The following is a 20,871-nucleotide window of genomic DNA, read 5'->3' as shown; positions in this document are numbered from 1 at the left end:
CGACAAAGAAGATATACAAATGTTCAATAAGCATGTGAAAATAAAAGTCATCACTAGTCATTTCAAATACAAAAATCAAAACCGCAATGAGGAACCACTTCACACCACCAGAATGGTGAAAATCAAAAGACAGAAAATAACAAGGGTGGAAAAAATATAAAAAAATTAGAACACTTTAACATCGTTAGTGGGAATGTAAAATGATGCAGCTGCTTTGAAAAATGGCAGTTTCTCAAACACAGAACTACAGTTTGGCGTGGTGGCATATACCTATAGTCCCAGCAATCAGCAGGCTGAGGCACGTCAGAGGCCATGCCACTGGCCAGTCTCAGCAACTTAACAAAACCCTGCCTCAAAATGTTTAAAAAGTCGGGCACAGTGGCTCAGAGTTGTAACCAAGCAAGTTGGGAGGCTGAGGCAGAAAGACCACAAGTTTACAGCCAGCCTCAGCAACGCAGCAAGGCCCACGACAACACAATATAAAAATTATTAAAAAGGGCTGGGGAGCACTGGAGGTGTAGCTCACTTGGGTTCAATCCCCAGCACCAAAAAAAAAAGGCTGGGGCTCAGTGGCAGAGCACTTGCTTGCATGCGTGAGGCCCTGGGTTCCATTCTCAGAACCACATACAAATAAACTAGGGTCAATCTCCAGCATTGCAAAAACAAATAAAATATACGTACGAGCTGGGGCTGGGGCTGAGCGGTAGAGCACTCGCCTAGCATGTGCCAGGCACTGGGTTTTTTTTTGTTGTTGTTTTTTTTTTTTTTTAAACATCTCCAAAGACAAAGGTCAGTTTCTTTCTTTTTCTTTTTTTTTTAAATAATTTTTATTGTTTAATTTTCGGCGGACACAACATCTTTGTTGGTATGTGGTGCTGAGGATCGAACCCGGGATGCACGCATGCCAGGCGAGCGCGCTACCGCTTGAGCCACACCCCCAGCCCCAGGCACTGGGTTTGATCTTAGCACCACATAAAAATAAATAAAAATAAAGGTATTGTGTACAACTACAACTAAAAAAAAAATTTAATTGTAATTGTCATTTTTAAATATGCTAACAAAGTGTTTGTGTGTATATGTACGTATATCTTTTTTAAAGTATTTTTGTCATAATTTAATAAACGTTTACAATTAATATTCCTTCTACACCCACAGAAAATTACTTCTTTATTCATTTTACCTTCTACAAAAATAGGAACATTGATAGTCTCTATAACAAGTATAGCATGCAAAAGTGAAATTTAATTATTCAACTAACATTTATTGAGCACCAACTGTGCACCAGGTAGGATGCTAGGAACTGGAAGCACAAAAAAATATATATAAAGATATCTTTGGGCTGGGGCTATAGCTCAGCGGTAGAGAGCTCATCTAGCACGAGCGGGGCCCTGGGTTCGATCCTCAGCGCCACATAAAAATAAATAAATAAAGGCATTGTGTCCAACTACAACTAAAAAATAAACATTAAAAAAAAAAGCTATCTGGGGCTGGGGATGTGGCTCAAGTGGTAGCACACTGCCCTGGCATGCTTGAGGCACTGGGTTCGATCCTCAGCACCACATAAAAATAAAGATATTGTGTCCACCTAAAACAAAAAAAAAATTTAAAAAATAAATAAATAAATAAAAGATATCTTTGACTTTAAGGAACATAAAACATAGCAGTACTGGTATTCACACTCACAAACTAGAAAATAACTATTCACACTTCACTTATTGTTAATTTCTACTCATTTAATCCAAAAACTAATTAGTACTGACATAGAAATCATCAACAATTCTATCTACCGCTGTTAACTCCATATCCAAACTATATTTACACCTTACTCAAACATATCCCATAACTGTATATCCTATTATCACAACATTCCACAGCCTGGGCCTTCCTGCCCACTCATCTTGCACTGTTCTTTCCCAATTACGCCTGTTCTAAGTCAGCCAGGTACTATTAGGCACACCATAAGGTGTGCTCTCAGATCCTACAGACAATGACTCTCCAACACCTGTCCCCTGGATTCCAACAGGACTCAGTCCATACCAAAGAAATCAGCATCAAAGAGCTATCCATGGGGTCAGGCATGTAGCTCAGCAGCAAAGTGTCTGCCTAGCACACACAAGGATCTAGATTCAGACCCCAACACCACAAAAAAAAAAAAAAAGAAGAAGAACTGATGGCTAGAAGAAGCTTGTCATATATTTTCCGACCTTTAACACATTCTTTAAGTAAATCAAGCTGGATGCAGTATCTCAAGCCTATAACCCAGCTACTAGGAAGGCTGAAGCAGGAGGACAGCAAATGAGGTCAGTCCTTGGCACTTAGCAAGACTATACCTCAAAATATAATAAAATAAAATAAAAGGAGATAATGATGTAGCTCACTGGTAGAGCACTTGCCTCACATGTACAGGTCCTGGATTCTATCCCTAATACCACAAAAATAAATAAATAAATAAATGTAAAGCAAAACATTAAGCTTGCAAACTTTAGTGAAGCTAAGGCATCCTGGGCAATTCAGTGAGACTCTTGTCTCAAAATCAAATGGACAAAGACTTACATAGACAAGTTCAAAAAATAAATCCTCTTTTGCAACCCAGAACTCTGTTGTTCAGTATGAGTTCTGACACATATAAGCAGGAATATTATACTAAGAAAAAAACAATCAAATGAAAATACCCGGGGATGAGGTCAGTGGTAGAGCACCCCTAGGTTCAATCCCCAGAACTGAAAACCTTCAAAATTCAAAAAAAGAATTATTGGAAGCCAAGTAATCCAAACTCTTCACAGAGGCAATAACAAGAGATATTATTATTATTATTATTATTATTAATTTATTTATTTCCTAATGGTTTGATGGTTTGACAAAAGTGACTTTTGGGTAAGAGTTGATAAAAGAACAATACAAAGAGACCAGGGCCACTGTAAGCTGATCTAACTTACAATCTCTATCTTACCTTGATCCACTTCCCAAAGGTCACAGAAACAAGCCAATTTGCCTTTCAAGCCATGGTTCCCAAATGAAAAAAAAAAGGGGGGGGGGAAGAATTGTGCTAAAAACTTTATCAGATTCACTTCTTTAATTATTTATATATATATATATATATATATATATATATATATATATATTGTGTGTGTGTGTGTGTGTGTATAGAGGGATCAAATCTAGAGCTTGTGCATGCTAGGTACAGATTCATCACTCTTTCAGAGGTTAACCAGAAGAATTTTTCAAAAGCAGTCAGGGCTTCTTCCTGATTCCAGTATCCTGCCTGAGCTTGGCCTGACCAGACACGCCTTTCCTCAACTCTCCCCTTGAAACCTTGTTATACTGACTAACTACAAAAGGTTCAGAGAGACACTTCATCAGTGAGGAAGCCCTTTTAAAAAATATTAATATTGTACCTCTAAAAGAGTTAAAGATATGAGTGAAACCACACGAAGCCCACTGTCCTAATATTATACAGCTGTGATCATCTAGTAATAACTGTGATCATCTATGAATACATTAGTGGAAATGAATTTGAGTCATTTGCTTGGATACAACCACTTAAAAATCAGTCAGACCCAGGGAGAAGGAGCTTCAAAAATAGAAATGAAGGAATACAAGTTCACATGAAGCCTCTGAATACTGCCTGGCCTACAGGCAGGGATGCATGCCATTTGGGGGTGGAACAAGGTTCCTTACTTCTCTTTAACAAGACTCTCAGCTCAAGCTCAAGATCTAGAACTCCACTATCACCAAAAACAATTTAAAAGCTGTTCTGTTAGTTAAACAGATTCTTTCAGTCTAGGCTGGGAGCCCACACTTATAATGCTGAATCTATACAAAAAAACACCATGTGTGTTCCAAATAACTGAGTTAGTCTCTGGAACACAATCCAGTCTCGAGTTGGGGACTGAATGTATACACTGCCTTTAAAATACACTGCGTCTGGGATCTCAAGTCATTCACTTTCAGAGAACCACACAAGGCAGCTACCCTTTGCAGGAACAAAAGACCATTAGTTTCACCTGACAACGTAGTTCAGCCCATCGATTCAAGACATCTCTACACTGCATAAAATTAAACTGGCATCTTGGGAAGGGGAAAAAGGCTTCCAATTTACCTTTTCCTGCAGTAGCACTATAAAGCAGTAGTGGCCCACATAAGAGGGAGCCTAAAGGACAGTTACTCTACTTCTAAAATAGACAACACTATCTTATTAAAATCACCCCAAAGAGCTGCGGTCAGCCCTCACTGGCTCTAGTCTCTCTCTCGTTTGCCAAGAAAAACTAGGATGACAATGTTAAGCTAAAGATACTACTAACCACAAAGCTAATTCACCATCTAGCTTGTAAAGTGACTCGTCTCCTAATAAATCCCTCTGCTTAAAAGAGATGACAGCTCAAGTTAACATGTGTTCCTCAGTCACCACTCAGACAGCATGTGAGCTTTCACATTAAGAAGTTAGTCTTGATTCTTTAAGTTCCTAAGAATGAAAGGAATTCGAATCTTTAACTAGGAAAGAATGCTTGACCCTTATGAAAAGGAATTTAAGTATCTTTCATGTGAAATAAGCAAATAATGGTGATTAAACATTTGTTATATGGAGGGAGTACTTGTGAATTTTGTCAAGCATACCAAGAGTGGAAAATACACCCTAAAGGCTTCACTCTCCAACACTTCCTTCCTCCTCATGTGTGACTACTATGGCTTCTCAGGAAACTATAAAACTATAGCTTTTTTTCATCCAGGATTAAGACCTTAGCAGTTGTTGGCATGTGAGACCCATGCTCAATTCCATAATGGGGCAAGAAAGACTCTTAAACTACCATGTGACCAGACTTGCAGTCTATCCTGGTTCCCCAGAAATAGAACCACCATACTGTGAAACAATGATCAATTCTGCTAATCCTAAATGGTTATCTTCATGCTTGTTAATATCTGTGTCATTTTAGCCAGGCGCCGTGGGGCACACCTATTATCCCAGCAGCTCAGGAGGCTGAGGCAGGAGGATTCCGAGTTCAAAGCCAGCCTCAGCAATTTAGCAAGGCACTAAGCAACTCAGTGAGACCCTGTCTCTAAATAAAATATTTTTTAAAAGGCTGAGGATATGGCTCAGTGGTTATGCTCCTCTGAATTGAATTCCTGGTACAAAAAAAAAAAAATCTTTGTAATTTCAGTATTGGACTTGCTTGTATTGTTCCTGTTCAAACTTAGCATTTTCATATACAGTTAACCTAATGCAGAATTTCCTGACAAGATACAAAACAAAGGTACCTTTGCAACATTAATTGGCCTCTGAAACACCCAAGACAAATCCTTATAATCACTGCTTATTAATGGTCAAATTATAAGACTGAGGAAATAAAAAATAGTTAATAGTATTTTATTAAAACACCAGGAACGGTGGCATGACCTATAGTCCCAGCTACTTGGGAGGCTGAGGCTAAAGGATTGCTTGAGCCCAGGAGTTCCGTACCAGACTGGGCAACACAGCAAGACGCCATCCCCTGCAGCCCCCTGCAAAATTACATAAGTACTAGCAAGGAAATCAAGTCTGCCAAAGGCTTATCCAAGAGATTCCCTATATTTAAGTTTCTCAAAAATACACCTAAAAATCCTTTTGAAAACCTAGAACCCTCTTCATAGCTTAATATATGTGCAACCTAAAAAAGTGGGTCAAAATATTACAGATATTTGCTACCAACTGTGATGAAGAAATAAAAAAATAAGCCCTGTAAGTAGTCTCAAGTCTGGCAAGAGACCATGGCAAAAGGTTAAGAGAACAGAATAGAACTGTGACACTGGGTCAAAGACTAAAGGCATGACTGAGTCACATTGTAAAAATGAAAAAATAAAAAAATTTTTGTAAACTCCACACTATCCAACAAATCCATCCTACCAATAAGGGAAATGAATTCATGTTAATATGGAAGGAGACTGAGGGGTGAGGAAGGAAGGGACAATTTGGTTTCCAATCTTGGGCAAGTCTGTCAAACTCCTGTAACCATAGACCCCTGTCTGTAAAACCAGGAGTCAACCAGCACAGCATTCCCTTCTCTGGCTGTGAGTCAGAGTCACTAGGGACCTCAAGCCCAAGCTCTGGCAGCTGTCCTCACAAAGGCCCACAGCTGATCCTCACAAGCAGCTAAGAATGAGGACTTCTGGACCTGAGAAATAATCTCCCAAGTTTCCTTAAAAAGATACATTCTTTTAAAAAGTGGTGAGATTGTGAGATACTGGTGCTAAATATAATCCATTATTTGTAATTTTAAAAAATTAGATAATTACATGACAAAGGGAAAAATAAATGTGTATTATGAAATTACTGCTTTAAATCACACAATATATAAGCCTCCTGGCTTCCATTTATAATCCAGTTTCTCTCTCAATCTGATCATTTCATTATTTTGACCTCATTTCTCATTACCACAGCAAACAAAAGGAACCTGTTTTTATTATTAATTTAAGATGCAAATGACTGGCCTAATTTAACATCTCATGGAACTATGGGGGCTTCCCACACAGAATGTTACACTTTCTCACAATAAACTGCCAGTCACTTTATAACCAGATAAGCACATCTAGACAGCTGTGCAATCTCCTTCCAAACTCTAAAAAGATCAAACTTCTGCCAGTAATTAAACCTCTTTCCTTAAACTAGATGGACAGGCAGGCAGGCGGGATGAATGCAAGCACAAGGCCTGAATAAGGGAAGATGTTTTGAATAGACATTTCCAATTCAGACAGACGTAAAAACACTGCTTCATTTTTATCACTACTTTACCCACCTAAAATTAGACATTTTCCCCCCCCCTTCAGTGATTCAACTTTGATTCAAAGTCTAAATTTTCAGGTGGGAGGGGAATTCACACCTTAACAGCTTAACATCAGAAATAAAACATTAAACTTCTCCTATTTGATTCTCCACAATTCCATTCCTTAACAAATATTTAAGAGTGAGGACCAGCAGGGCAGTGCACATGTCTATAATCCCAATAGCTCAGGGACCTGAGGCAGGAGGATCACAAGTTCAAAGCCAGCTTCAGCAAAAGCAAGGCAGATAAACAACTCAGTGACACCCTTTCTCTAAATAAAATATAAAATAGGGCTGGGGATATAGCTCAATGGTCAAGTGTGCCCCTGAGTTCAATCCCCAATACCAAAAAAAAAAAAAAAGAGAGTGAAGACCAGGGCAATGGAGTATAGGACAGTGGTCCAGGGCTTGCCTATATATGTCAAGGCCCTGGATTCAATCAGCAGCATTTGGGGGTGGGGGGTGGGGCAGATTGAGGAACAGGAATGTATTTAGTATCTACTTTGTATTAGGCACTTTACATATTTTCCCTTTTTTAATGATGACAATGGCCCTACAAGGTAGGTATCAGCACCTCCATACCACACAAGAAGAAAGGGAGGCGAGGTAACTATAGTCACAGATAGTAAGAGATGCAGCCCAACGCGAAACAGTCCGGCTCTGAAGGCCTATACCTCACATCCTCCCTTAAAGCAAGAAACTGTAATGCACCCATGTCACTGAGCCTAATGAAAAAAAGAAATAAGGAAATGGTTTTGCTTGTCTTCTTTACTACCCTGCCACTTTAATGAGCACAAAACAAGAAAACGTACCCCAAAATGGCCAACTCATTTCTCTAATTCTCGGAAAGATACTAAGTGAAACATATATTTTTTATTTGTAATTTTTTTATTTGTAATTTTTAATTTTTTATTTGCTTTAATTAGTTATACATGACAGTAGAATGCACCTAAGTGAAATATTTTTCTTTTTATTTTTTTTAGTTGTCAATGGACTTTTATTTTACTTATTTATAGGTGGTGCTGAGACTCTAACCCAGTGCATTACACAAGCTAGTTGGCAAGCACTCTACCACTGAGCCACAACCCCAGCCCTAAATATTTTTAATTAATGTTTTAAAGATGAATGAAAGAACACGAAATATAACTAAAGAATACTAACTCAAGCCAGGTGCTTCCAGGAAAGGTAGAGAACATGAACAAAAGAATAAAGTAATTCCTTTTCAAATTCAATTTACATGGCTTCTCATGAGCACACAGGTAGTTTTGGTACTGATTGACCCATACCCTCAAGGCTGGCCTATATGCACTTAGTAAGGCTAAATCATACCAAACTAAATGTGTTCCATGGCCATCTGCCTTACTGGGAAGGTTATATGCCAGTCCTTATTGTTCTTTAGAGGAAAAAACCTGAACAAAAATAGTCTAGCCTCACAAAAATGTTTAAATCAGTTTTACTTCTGAGCATGTTTTCAGTTAAGAGACAAACTTAACTGCCAGAAAAGCAGAGGAAAATTCTCCCTATTCTTCATGTTATTTTAACATAAGTAATAAAGATGTTAACATCAGAGAGACCCACTGACCTTAGGATCTTTCCTGTTAACTTCAAAAAAATAATCATCCACTCAAAATGTCCAGCAGGCATTGCTGACACGCTATGAACCACAGAATCTCAGTCAACCTTCCACGTGTCAGTCTCTCTCCTGCCTCTTGCCTCCTTTGGAAAGACAGCTTTCCAACTATAAGCTCAAAATCAGTTCCAGTTCCTTGTAGAAGACAGCATAACTGTGCGATACCTGGGGGCAGGGACAATGTCTGCCTGTGTGGACAAGGAAGTTTTCCAGGATGAAAACCTCACCACATGGATCCCAGAGGACAGAAGGATTCAGAAAGGGTGAAGTACATCACAGATTTAAAAGCTAAGACAGTTCAGGGAGTGACAATGAAGACGACTTAGAAAGGAGAATAGTAAGAGGCCAAGCAAGCTGACTTCAGAAACTGCCTTGATTTACAGTCATATTAGGAAGTCTAACTTTATTCCATGGGCAATGGAGTAGGGGAGACTAGATTTGAATGGGCAAATGACACGTTCCCACTGAACTCTTTTTGATCTATAGCATATCTTAAAATTAACTAAGTCAAATCTTTTCCTAGCACTTTCACATTTGGCTTTTAATTTGTATAATCAGAATATTAATGAGGTTAAGATTTGAGGTCTAGGTAATTTCTAACTAATAAGACTCCATTATTTATAAGTTGGGCATTATGAAAATTTTGAATGTTTGTGCTTCAGTGGACACTACCAAGAAAGTGAAAAAAACTCACAAAATGAAAATTTTGCAAATCATAATTCTGAAGAGGAACTTAGAATATGTAAACAACTCTTATTATAATAAAAACACAATTCATTAACAAATAGGCAAAGCATCTGAATAGAAATTTCTCCAAAGGAGATATACAAATATCCATTAATCACATGAAATGATGCTTAATACCACTGGCATCATTCAGTGAAACATTTATATCAAAACCACAATAACAGAATAAAAAAATCAACATACAAAATGAATAGCTGGGCTGGGGATGTGGCTCAAGCGGTAGCGCGCTCGCCTGGCATGCGTGCGGCCCAGGTTCGATCCTCAGCACCACATACAAACAAAGACATTGTGTCTGCCAAGAACTAAAAAATAAATATTAAAAATTCAAAAAAAAATGAATAGCTTTCCTATATACCAATAATGAACTCTCTGAAAAACAAGGAAGACAATCAAAAAAAAAAAATCTACAAATAAATTTAACTAGAGGTAAAAGACCTCTCCAATGAAAATTATAGAACACTAAAGAAAGAATTTGAAGAAAATACTAGAAGACGGAAAAACGTCTCATGTTCATGGACAGGCAATTACTATTGTTAAAATGGTCATATTACAAAACCCAATATATAGATTCAATGCAATCACCATCAAAATACCAATGACATTCTTCACAGAACTAGAAAAATAGTCCTAAAAGTTATTTGGAAAAATAAAGGACCCAGAATAGCCAAAGCAACTCCAAGCAAAAACAGGAATGCTGGAAGCTTCACAATACCTAACTCAAATTATACCAGAGAACCAGTAACAAAAACTACATGAAAATGGCATAAAAACAGACATACAGACCAATGGAACAGAACAGAAAACACAGAGACAAACCCACACATCTACAGTCATCTGATCCTTGACAAAGGAGCCAAAAACATATGTTGGAGAAAAGACACTCTTTTTAACAGATGGTGCTGGAACAACTGGTTTTCCATATGTAAAAGAATGAGACGAGATCCCTATCTCTCACCCTGCACAAAAGTCAACTCAAAATGAACCAGACCAGAAACACTGAAATTCCTAGAAAAAAATATAGTCAACACTCCAACATAAAGACACAGGCAATGATTTCCTCATGAGGACTCCTCAAGCTTAAGAAATAATACCAAGAATTAATAAATGGGATGGCATCAAAATAAAAAGCTTTTGCACAATCAAAAAAAAAAAAAAAAACCCAATTAAGAATATGAAGGGAGAACTTAACAAATGGGAGAAAAATATTTGTTAATTACTCTTCTGACAAAGGATTAATAATCAGAATATATAGGCCAGGCACAGTGGCACACATGTGTAATCCCAGCAGCTCCTGGCAGCTCCAGAGGGTGAGATAGGAGGATCACAAGTTCAAAGCTAGCCTTGGAAACTTAGGGAGACCCTAAGAATTTAGCAAGATCCTATCTCAAAGTAAAAAATAAAGAAAGGACTGCGGGGGGAGGGAAACTACACTGACATTTCATCTCACTTCAGTCAGAATTGCAGCCATCAAAAATACACATAGGGGGCTGGGGATGTGGCTCAAGCGGTAGCACGCTCGCATGGCATGCGTTCGGCCCGGGTTCGATCCTCAGCACCACATACAAAGATGTTGTGTCCACCGAAAACTAAAAAATAAATATTAAAATTCTCTCTCTCTCATCTCTTTCTCTCTCTCTCTCTTTAAAAAAAAAAAAAAAAAATACAAATAGCCAAGCATGGTGGTACACGCCTATAATCCAGGAGACTTGGAAAGTTGAGGCAGAAGGATCATAGGTTCAAGGCCAGCTTCAGCAATTTAGCAAGTTCCTAAGCAACTTAGTGCGACCCAGTCTCAAAAATTAAAAATTAAAAAAAAAAAAAAAGGTTTAGGGATGTGACTCAGTGGTAAAGCACCTCTGGGTGTAGTCCCTAGTACAAAAAATAAAATAAAAATAACACAAACAACAACAAATGTTGGAGAGAATGTGGAGAAAAGGGAACTTTACACATTGGTGGGACCATAAGTTAGTACAACCACTATGGAGATTCCTCAAAGACTAGGAAGGGAACCACCCTATGACTCAGCTATACCTCTTGATATTTATCTTAAAGAATTAAAGTCAGCACAATTCACAATAGCCAGATTATGGAACCAGTCCAATGTCCATCAATGGACAGATGGATAAAGAAAATATGGTATACACATAATGGAGTTCTATTCAGCCATATATATTAAGTGAAATAAGACATATTCAGAAACTCAAGGATCAGGTGAATTTTCTCACATATGTGGAAACTAGAGAAGAAAAAGGAAAAAAAATCGGGAGGAATCTCATGATAATAGAAAGGAGAACAGTAAATTAGAAGAAAGAAACCAGGAGGAGGGGAGAGAAAGGGGAAAATTATATTGTTACATCACTTGCCTGTATAAATATGCAACAATGAATCCCACTATTATGTATAATTATAATACACCAATAAAAAATATGGAAAAAGCCAGACACAGTGGCACACACCAATAATCCCAGCGACTCAGAAGACTGAGACAGGAGCACCACAAGTGATGGCCCCAACCCTATCTCAAAGTAAGAATAAGAAGGGTCTGGGGTTGCGGCTCAACAGTAGAGTGCTCGCCTAGCATGTGCAAGGCCGTGGGTTCAATCCTCAGCACCACATAAAAATAAATAAATAAAATGAAAGGTATTGTGTCCAACTACAATTAAAAAATAAATATTTAAAAAAGAAGGGCTGTGGGATGTAGCTCAGTGGTAGAATATCCCTGAGTTCAATCCCCAGCACCAAAGGTTGGGGCAGGGAGGGGGGAAGGCCACAGTGACTCACTGGGACGGCTAGAATCAAAGAGTCAGAAAATACCAAATATTGGTGATAATGTGGAAAAATTGGTACCTATGAGTGAAAATGTCAAACGATGCATCTGCTTTGGAAACCAGTGTGGCTGTTCCTCCAATGGTTAAATAAAGCTAGCATATAATCCAGCAATACTACTCCTAGGTCAGTACTCAAGAGAAATGAAAACAGATATTCACACAGAAACATGTACATGAGCTGGGTGCAGTTCCAGCAACTCAGGAAGGAGGATGAGGCAGAAGGATCCCAAGTTCAAGACCAGTCTTAAAAACTTAAGGAGACCCTCAGCAACAAAACAAAACCCTGTCATAAAATAAAAAATAAAGGCTGGGTTTTTAGGTTAGCCAGGATGAATATGAGCCTAATTTTTTATGAAATTAAATTCAAAAGACTTAAGTTGTAAAACAGTTTGTGAAATATCTTGTTACAGATTAATTTAGCAGACTTCAATTGTGGGGACTGGGGATGAAAATCAGTGGTAAAGTGCTTGCCTAGCATACACAAGGTCCTGGGTTCAATCCCTAATACCCCCAAAAAAGAAAAAAAGATATAAAAGGAGATAAAAAAGGAAAAAAGAAAAAAGATATAAACTGTGAAATAAAAAATAAATAAGGAAGGCGCAGTGGCACACATCTATAATCCCAGCAACTCGATAAGCTGAGGTCTTAAGCAACTTAGTGAGACCTGTCACAAAATACAAAAGACTATGGATGTGGCTCAGTGCTTAAGTGTTCCTGGGTTCAATCCCCAATACAAAAATAAGTAAAAAAATTTTTTAAATAATAAAAAAATAAGGGCTCAGGGTGTGATTCAGTGGTGTAGTCTCTGGATTCAATTCCTAGAACCAGAAAATAAGTAAACAAGCAAATAAACTTGAACATGAATGTTCATATCAGTATTATAATAGACAAAAAAAAAAAAAGAAAAAAGAAAACAGCCAAATGCCCATCCATTGATGAATTAATAACAAAAATGGTGTATCCAAGGCTGGAGCTGGAGCTCAGCAGCAGAGTGCTTGCCTAGCATGCTTTAGGCACTGGGTTCGATCCTCAACACTACATAAAAATAAAAAAATTAAAATAAATTAATTAATTAAATAAAGGCATTCTGTCCATCTACAACTACAAAAAAATAAAATAAAAAATAAAAAAAAATGGCAAATCCATACAATGGAATACTATTTGACAAAAAAAAAAAAAAAAAATCAAGAATTGCACATACTAAAACATACATAAGCATTAAAAACATGCTAAATAAAAGAAGTGAGAAATAAACCTGGCACACAGGCACCAGTCTGTAATCCCAGCAGCTGGGGAAGTGGTTCTCAGGCAGGAAGATGGTGAGTTCAAAGCCAGCCTCAGCAATTTAGTGAGGCCCTAAGCAAATCAGCAAGACCCTGTCTCTAAATAAAATATTAAAAAGGGCTGGGGCTGTGGATCAGTGGTTAAGTGCTCCTGGGTTCAATCCCCAGGAGCACTTAACCACTGGGGGGAAAAAAAAAAAAAAAACATGAGACATGAAAGACCAAATATTGGAATGATTCTACTTACATGACCTGTCCCAAGTAGGCAACTTGCAGGAGGTATGTTAGTGGTTGCTAGATGGGGAGTGAAAAGATAGAACAGTGGAAGGAGACTGCTGTTGGGTATGGGGTTTCTTTCTCAGGTGATGAAAATGTTCTAAAATTATGGTGATTAATGGCTGCACAATTCTGTGAATATACTAAATACCACTGAAATGGACTTTTTGGGGGTACTGGAGATTGAACCCCAGGGGCATTTAACCCCTGAGCCACATCCTCAGCCTTTTTTTTTTATTTTATTTTGAGACAGGGTCTCCATGAGTTGCTTAGGACCTCAGTAAGTTGCTGAGGCTGGCTTTGAACACCCAATCCTCCTACCTCAGCCTCTTGAGCCGCTAGGATTACAGGTGTCTGCCACCATGCCCAGGTTGAACCGTATACTTTAAATGGCTTATGAACTATATCTTAATAAAGCTGTTAAAAAAAAAAAAAGCAATTTGCATTAGATGCAAAGTGCTAAAGAAGGAGTAAAGAATCTTGTTCAGTCATTTTAAAGGACCTAAACTAGGGCAATGAAAACCCGGAGAGATTCTATTACTTAACATTCTAGGTACTAGGTCATACTGAAATATTCATGAAGAATTCCATGTTTTAATACATAAAAAGTACCTTAAGTTTAAAAAGACACACCATCGCCCAAAAAGAGTTTTCATAATTCAGAGACAGACTAACAGGAAAGTCATCAAATGAAAACCAATTTTAAAAGGATGTATTACATGGATTTGTACCCTGAATATGAAAGTAGCACTTAAATTTATTATTGTCCTACCCGTGAAAAAGAAGTCAAAAGTAAAAGAGTCCAATTAATATGTTTCTATAGTACTAGTTTGTGACAAATTAAAATATCAAGAAATGAATGGGGCTGGGTTATGGCTCAGTGGTAGAGTGCTCGCCTAGCACATGTTGAGGCCCTGGGTTTGATCCTCAGCACCACATATAAATAAATAAAATAAAGATATTGTGTCCACCTAAAACTAAAAAATAAACATCTAAAAAAAAGGAAAGAAATGAATACCCTGCATCATAAAAAACTGAATCTTCCACATTCCCCCCTTATATAACTAACAATTTATTATTTTGAACATTCCATCTCATAGACATTACAGTGACTTTCCTAATGGTTGGAGTGGATCCCAGAAGTGACAGGTGTGTCACACATAAAACTTGTATCACAAAAAATCAAAGTGTACGGGGAGGGGGTCAGGGTGGAGGGAGCGCTATGACTGTGGCTCAGCAGTAGAACGCTCACCTAGCACATGCAGGGCGCTGGATTCGATCCTCAGCACCACATAAAAATAAAATAAAGGTATTGTGTCCAACTACAATTAAAACAAAATTTTTTTTAAAAAAATTCAAGTATTTAAAAAATGCTATTATTGACCCTGAATCTAATCCTAAACTGTACATAAATAAACATAAATGCTCATTAACATAATCTGCAAGCAAAGTAACAATCATATAAGATTTAATACTGTGTGCAGTAATATTTCACTGACATATTAAAATTCATCAGGCTTCAGAGTATCATCCACAAGTAATCAAAAATAGAGGGCTGGGGCTACGGCTCAGTGGTAGCACACTTGCCTCGCATGTGTGAGGCACTGGGTTTGATTCTCAGCACCATGTAAAATAAATAAAGGACTATCAACAACTAAAAAAAAGAAAATTTAAAAATTAAAAAAAAAAAAAAAATCCGGAGATAAAGACCATGTGCGGCATGCCTGTATTCCCAGTGGCTGAGGCAGAAGGATCCCGAGTTCAAAGTCAGACTCAGCAAAAGTGAGACACTAAGCAACTCTGTAAGACCCTGTCTCAAAATACAAAATAGGGAGCCTGGGGTTGTGGCTCAGAGGTAGAGTGTTTGCCTAACATGCATGAGGCACTGAGTGTGATCCTCAGCAACACACAAAAATAAATAAAGGTATTGTGTCCACCTACAACTAAAAAACAAATGTTTTTAAAAAATTACAAAATAGGGCTGGGGATGTGGCCCTGAGTTCAATTCCCAGTCCCAAAAAAGAAAAATACAGAAAAGGCACACTCTAGAATTTTTTAAAAGGTATGTACTTAATTTTCACACCAAATCTTTGTTTGATCCTCAGTATACAAGCCTATCACCTACCACAAGGCACTCTACTTTCAGGCCACAATACAACACAATTCTCAGTTTTATTTCACTTTTTTTTCTATTTAAGCAAGCTCTCAGGGACTGGGGCTGTGCTCAGTGGTAGGGTGCTTGCCTGGCATGTGTGAGGCCCTGGGTTCGATCCTTATCACCACCTATAACAAATCCACTGGCAACTAAAAAATAAAATTAAAATTAAAAAAAAAGCAAGCTCTCAGGTCAATGTTTAATATTAGGCTTCCTAGTCAACATGACTTTGAAACACCTTCTAGCCCCCACCAAAAAAAAAAAAAAAAAAAAACACAAAAAAACAATTCTTACATCAACCTTCTGAAATGATAGAATAAAGTCTGAAATAGTTTACCCATTTCTTCAGCTTTACAGGGAATGTAGAAAAAGAATTAATATTAAACAGGTTTTTTTCACAACTCAACAAGACAGTAGGAAACAAGTACTTATATTTAATCATGTTTCTGTCTATCCTAGCAGGTCTAATTGTCAGGAGAGTTCTGCCAGATAAGGACAATGAGATGCGTTATTACATGGAGTGACTAAGAGACCTATAAGTACTGCTTTAGAATGTGATCCCAGGAAGGAAAGCTGTGGTAAAAGGGCCTAATATTTTTGTGGCAACTGTTCTCAAAAGTAAATATATTTGCCATCCAGTACGACTTTATAAGTTCGCACTATTGTCCATTCTTTTACAAATGTTTTATAGGAAAAATAAAATGCTTTATAGGAAGGAAAAGCCACTGTACTTTGTTACTCCGAGGGAGATGAACAACTTGCAATTTGCTTCTCACTCTGAATCCCACGTTTGCAACATGTAGAACAAGCACTTCAGACACCACAAAACAAGGGCAGCCTACATTAAAGCCAAATATAGGATGTGATTCTAAACCACGATGCAGTAAAGCCTACATTTCCTTTTCCAGCGATCAAAACCCTTTGAACACTCCCAAAAAAGGACGGCAGGGCCAGCACCACCCTCCAAGAGGAAGCCCCTTTCTTCTCGGCTCTCCCCGCAGCCTGCCACTTCCCCCCCTCCCCCAGTACACTGAGAGACCAAGAGCTGGTGTGCGTGCGCCGGGGGACAGGCGGGAGAGCTCGGTTCCTGCATTTCCACCCTCAACATCTGATCTCATCCTCTGTCATTTCGGCGCAGCGGAGCCCCACCTGCACCTCGCTCCTTTTCCCTGGGTCTCCCGCCAGCTGCCCTGCTATTAGAGAGCACACCTCTGAATCACAAGTGCGCCCAGACCCCCGACCCTGTAGCGTTTCTGCTAGCTCCCTCCTCTTCCCATCCCTCCCAGTCCCAGCCCTCCGCTCCCGCGACCCGGTGCAATCCCTTCCCAAGCCACCCCCACCGTCAGTACTCCATTACCCGGCCCCGCCCTGCCGGGACCCCAACCCAGACCTTCAGGGCCCCGAGGGGGCTCGCACCCAACGCCAGGCAACCCCCAGGCCAGGGAGCCACCGTCGCCGCTCCCACGCAGGGCCCGACTCGCCCCAGCCCGGAGGGAGCTGGCCCCAGCCCACCCCCACCCACTGGCTCCCAGGGGTGGCTCAGGCCCCGCCCCCAGGCCTGGCGCCCCTGGGCTCAGCGCCCTTCCCACCCTGCATCTCGCTCCACCGGGCGCCGGCCCCCGACCCGGGAAACATCCCTCGGGCAGCAGTGTCCGGTCGGCCCGCGGTTCCTCACCCTGCCCCGGGCTTCCAACCCCTAAAGCCCTCCCCTGGGCAGCCTCCTGCCCACCGGGGCCGCGTCTCACGCTCCTCAGGCCAACTGGGCGGTCCCCAAGCCCCCTCCGCGAATCCCAAGGCCCCCGCGGCAGCCCCTGGCCCTGACCCCGTGCACACCGCCTGAGGACCCGCGCCCCGCGCGCCACCCAGCCCTCTCCCCTCCACCGGGCCCTGCCCCTCGCCCCGCCGGCTCCTGTCAGCCGGCGCCGGCACATGCTGAGAGGACAGGTCCGCCCGCCCCGCTCGCTCCCGAGCGGTCCTGCCGGGCACGCGCCGCTCACCAGGGCCGAGGAGCCTGAGGCGCCACCGCCGCCGCCGCCGCCGCCGAAATCCCCGCTGCAAAGCCTGGCGAAGCCTCCAACCGCTGCCGCCTCCCGCCTGGCACTGAGCGCCGCGCGGGGGAGGGGCGAGGGCAGCCGCCACCGCCCCTGCCGCCACGCGCAGGCCCCGCCCCCGCGCCGCGCCGCGCCCAACCAGGGCCGCAGAGCTGCGCCGCACCACGCCCACTTCCGGGAGGGGAAGCCCGCTTCCCACCCTGCGTTCCACGCCTCGTCCTCCCCAGCGCCCCCTCTGGTAGCGCCGAGGGACGCGGTGGGCCGCAGAAGGCGGTGCCCAGACGCACCCCTCCCTTGAGTGATTGGGGCCACGCCCACAGGCACCCCCGAGCCCCGCCCAGTGCTCCTCAGAACCTGGAGCGGGGTTCCTAGGATCCGCCCACTGACCTGCTTGGCTCGGCCGGGCTCTGGCCGCCGGTCCTCAACGATTTCCCCAGAGACCCTCAAAACTGGAACTCTGAGCCCCACCCACGCCCATCAAGCCCCACAGCCGGCCTCCGGGCTCCGGCAGCACGGTCCCCTCCCGCGGCTACCGAGTGGCCCGTCGGCGATTCAAACCCCCGCCCCGACTTCCAGGAGCCCGCCCAGGGTCGCGTCATCCCTCTGCCGCATCCTCGGCCCCACCCACGGCCGACCCGAGGCTTCTGCTGCAATCCCTGCCCCAAATTCCCGAGTCCCCGCCTCTGGCCCCGAAGCCCCGCCCCGCACCCTCCTCGCCCTCCTCCGCCTCCGCGAGGACTCTGCCGGCTGCGGCCCTTGGCCTGCTGTGCTTGTCCCATGCCTAGTCCTAGGTGGCCCTCCTGGCTGGCCACACCCGCTTAGCCCCCGCACTGTCACGAGGAGAGCCAGTGATTCACCCCGTTTCGCAGGTGACGAGCAGGAAACTCCGGCATCCCTCCTTTCCCTGGCGAAAGTGTCTGAAGAACTGCGCAGCCCCAGTTGCTGCCCAGTTACTAGGAGATGGGATTCCAGTCCCATCTCTGGCCTGAGTGGCAACTCTGTCACCTGTTTGGGCCGAAATTTCCTAATCTTTAGCATAAAGCTGTCCAACCAAAAGCCAGAGTTCTTTTCTGAAATACCAAGTGTGGGGAAACTGGACCTGGGGAGCTGATAAAGCAGGCCTGCTGAGGGGGAGGGCTATTTGCTTCCCAGAGAAAGGAATCTTAGCAATTCCTGAAGTTTGGGAGGTGGGGCAGGGGCTGCTTTTCAGCTTTAAGCATCAGCCTCAGAAATTTGGAGAAGTAGCTCAGTGGTGGAGCTTGTGTGCTTGGTTGGGCCTTGGTTAGATTACTAGTGGAAGGAAAAAGGGAGGGTGGGAGGGAAGGAAAGAGGGATGCAAAAAGAGAAAGCAAAGTGTTCTGTAAATCAAGGTGCACCTGATCCAAAACAGCTTTCACAGCGAACTGCTTATACTCTCTGAGGCTCAGTTTCTTAGTCTGTGAAATGGGAATAATGACAGCCCCGCTCTGTGTTCTATGAGCTCATGTTAGTAATGCACCTAGAGCCTGGCTTGTGATAAACAGATGGTACCTGCTGCACTCCACTGCTGTGACTCACCAGGAGGGAAAGATGAGTGTTATTTTGCCTTGGAGCAGCCACTGCTAACAGGAGGGACAGCGCAATTTTTCTACAGCAAGACTTGCTACTCACTTCATTTAAATGACATAAAGGTGGCAAAGTGTTTGGTGCACTCACTGGCACGGGAATGTTTTAAAAAAAAAAATGCTGTTATGGGGGCTGAGGTTGTGGCTCAGTGGTAGAGCACTTGCCTAGCATGTGTGGGTTTGATCCTCAGCACCACATGAAAATAAATAAAATAAATGTATTGTGTTCATCTACAGCTAAAAAATATTTTTTAAAAAATGCTGTTATTGGGCTAGGGTTGTGGCCCAGCAGTAGAGCACTCGCCTCGCACGTTAGAGACCCTGGGTTTGATCCTCAGCACCACATAAAATAAATAAATAAATAAGTGAAATAAAGATGTTGTGTCCAACCACAACTAAAAAATTTTTTAAAAAATGTTGTTATTATGACTCTTATTTTTTTTTCTTGGTACAGAGGATTGAACCCAGGGGTGCTCTACCTCTGAGCTACATCTCCAGCCCCTTTTATTTTTGAGAGAGGGCCTCACTAAGTTGCCCAGGCTGGCCTCGAACCCATGATCCTCTTGCCTCAGCTGTCCAGGTTGCTGAGATTGCAAGTATTCATCACAGCACCCAGTTTATAATTCCTTTTTTTTGGGGGGGGGTACCCAGGATTGAACTCAGGGAACACTTAATCACTGAGTCACATCGTCAGCCCTTTTTATTTTTTTATTTTTTTTATTTTGAGACAATGTCTTGCCAAGTTGCTGAGTCTGGTTTTGAACTTGGATTCCTCCTGTCTCAGCCTCCCAAGCCACTGAGATTACAGGCGTGTGCCACTACGCCCAGCACAATTCCTATGTTTCAGGGCATTGATCCACAGCAGTGGATTCTGAGTAGCTGAGGAAAATGAGAATTGATAAAGGGTTTTAAGATAGAACTGTGAACCATGGAGTAAACTGGCTTTTGGGAAACAGATATATCTAATATTTATCCATCACTGAAATGTGCCAGGCACTATCTGAGCACCTTACACGCGGAGCCATCTGAAATCCCCTCAACAACCCAGTGACCATGGAAAGAATTTTTTTTCTTTCTTTTTTTTTAATGTGGTGCTCAGGATCGAACCCGGGGCCTTGCACGTGCTAGGCGAGTACTCTACCACTGAGCCACAATCCCAGCCCCAAGAATTTTTTTTCATAGAAAGAATTCTTAATCCCCAGCTATAAAGATGAAGAAACAGGCTCAGAGAAGTTACATTACCTGAGATCACGTGGCTTGACCCAGGTAGAATCACACCCTGTATTTGCAGAGGCTGCCCTCTTCGCCAGTTAGTCATTACACACACAACTGCCTCTGGGGCAGCTTGACAGAAAAGAAAAACCGTGGACTTTGGATTTTGACAGACTTGGGTTTAAATTCATGCTCAACTTAGTCATCAGAGGATATAGGGTGAGTCACTTTCCCTCTCTGAGCTCTTCTCTCTCATTTGCACAGAGAGGATCATGTCAAGGATTACTTCAGG

At 41.8% G+C, this 20,871-nt stretch overlaps 1 protein-coding gene and 1 pseudogene across 2 annotated transcripts in view; one reads left to right on the top strand and one right to left on the bottom strand.

Annotated features, from left to right (window-relative positions):
- The window catches only part of Coro1c (coronin 1C), an 83,929-nt gene extending 65,627 nt beyond the window's left edge, over window positions 1-18,302 (bottom strand). The window contains exon 1 of one of the 2 annotated variants that reach the window (XM_046464324.2): window positions 18,151-18,302. The gene's annotated coding sequence lies outside the window, so the exon portion shown is untranslated. Of the gene's footprint in view, window positions 1-17,709; window positions 17,827-18,150 lie in introns of those variants that run through there. The other variant, XM_046464325.2, reaches the window with a different exon arrangement.
- Window positions 2,505-2,640, top strand: LOC124106680 (small nucleolar RNA SNORA40; annotated as a pseudogene).
- Window positions 18,303-20,871: the final 2,569 nt, after the last annotated feature.

This window comes from Marmota monax, unplaced genomic scaffold, assembly GCF_021218885.2.
Source record: "Marmota monax isolate L192 unplaced genomic scaffold, Marmota_monax_Labrador192_F-V1.1 WCK01_AAM20220418_F8-fsc00269, whole genome shotgun sequence".
Lineage (NCBI taxonomy): Eukaryota > Metazoa > Chordata > Mammalia > Rodentia > Sciuridae > Marmota > Marmota monax.
Note: the sequence above shows the minus strand (reverse complement) of the source record. Positions and strands in the feature narration are given on the sequence as shown.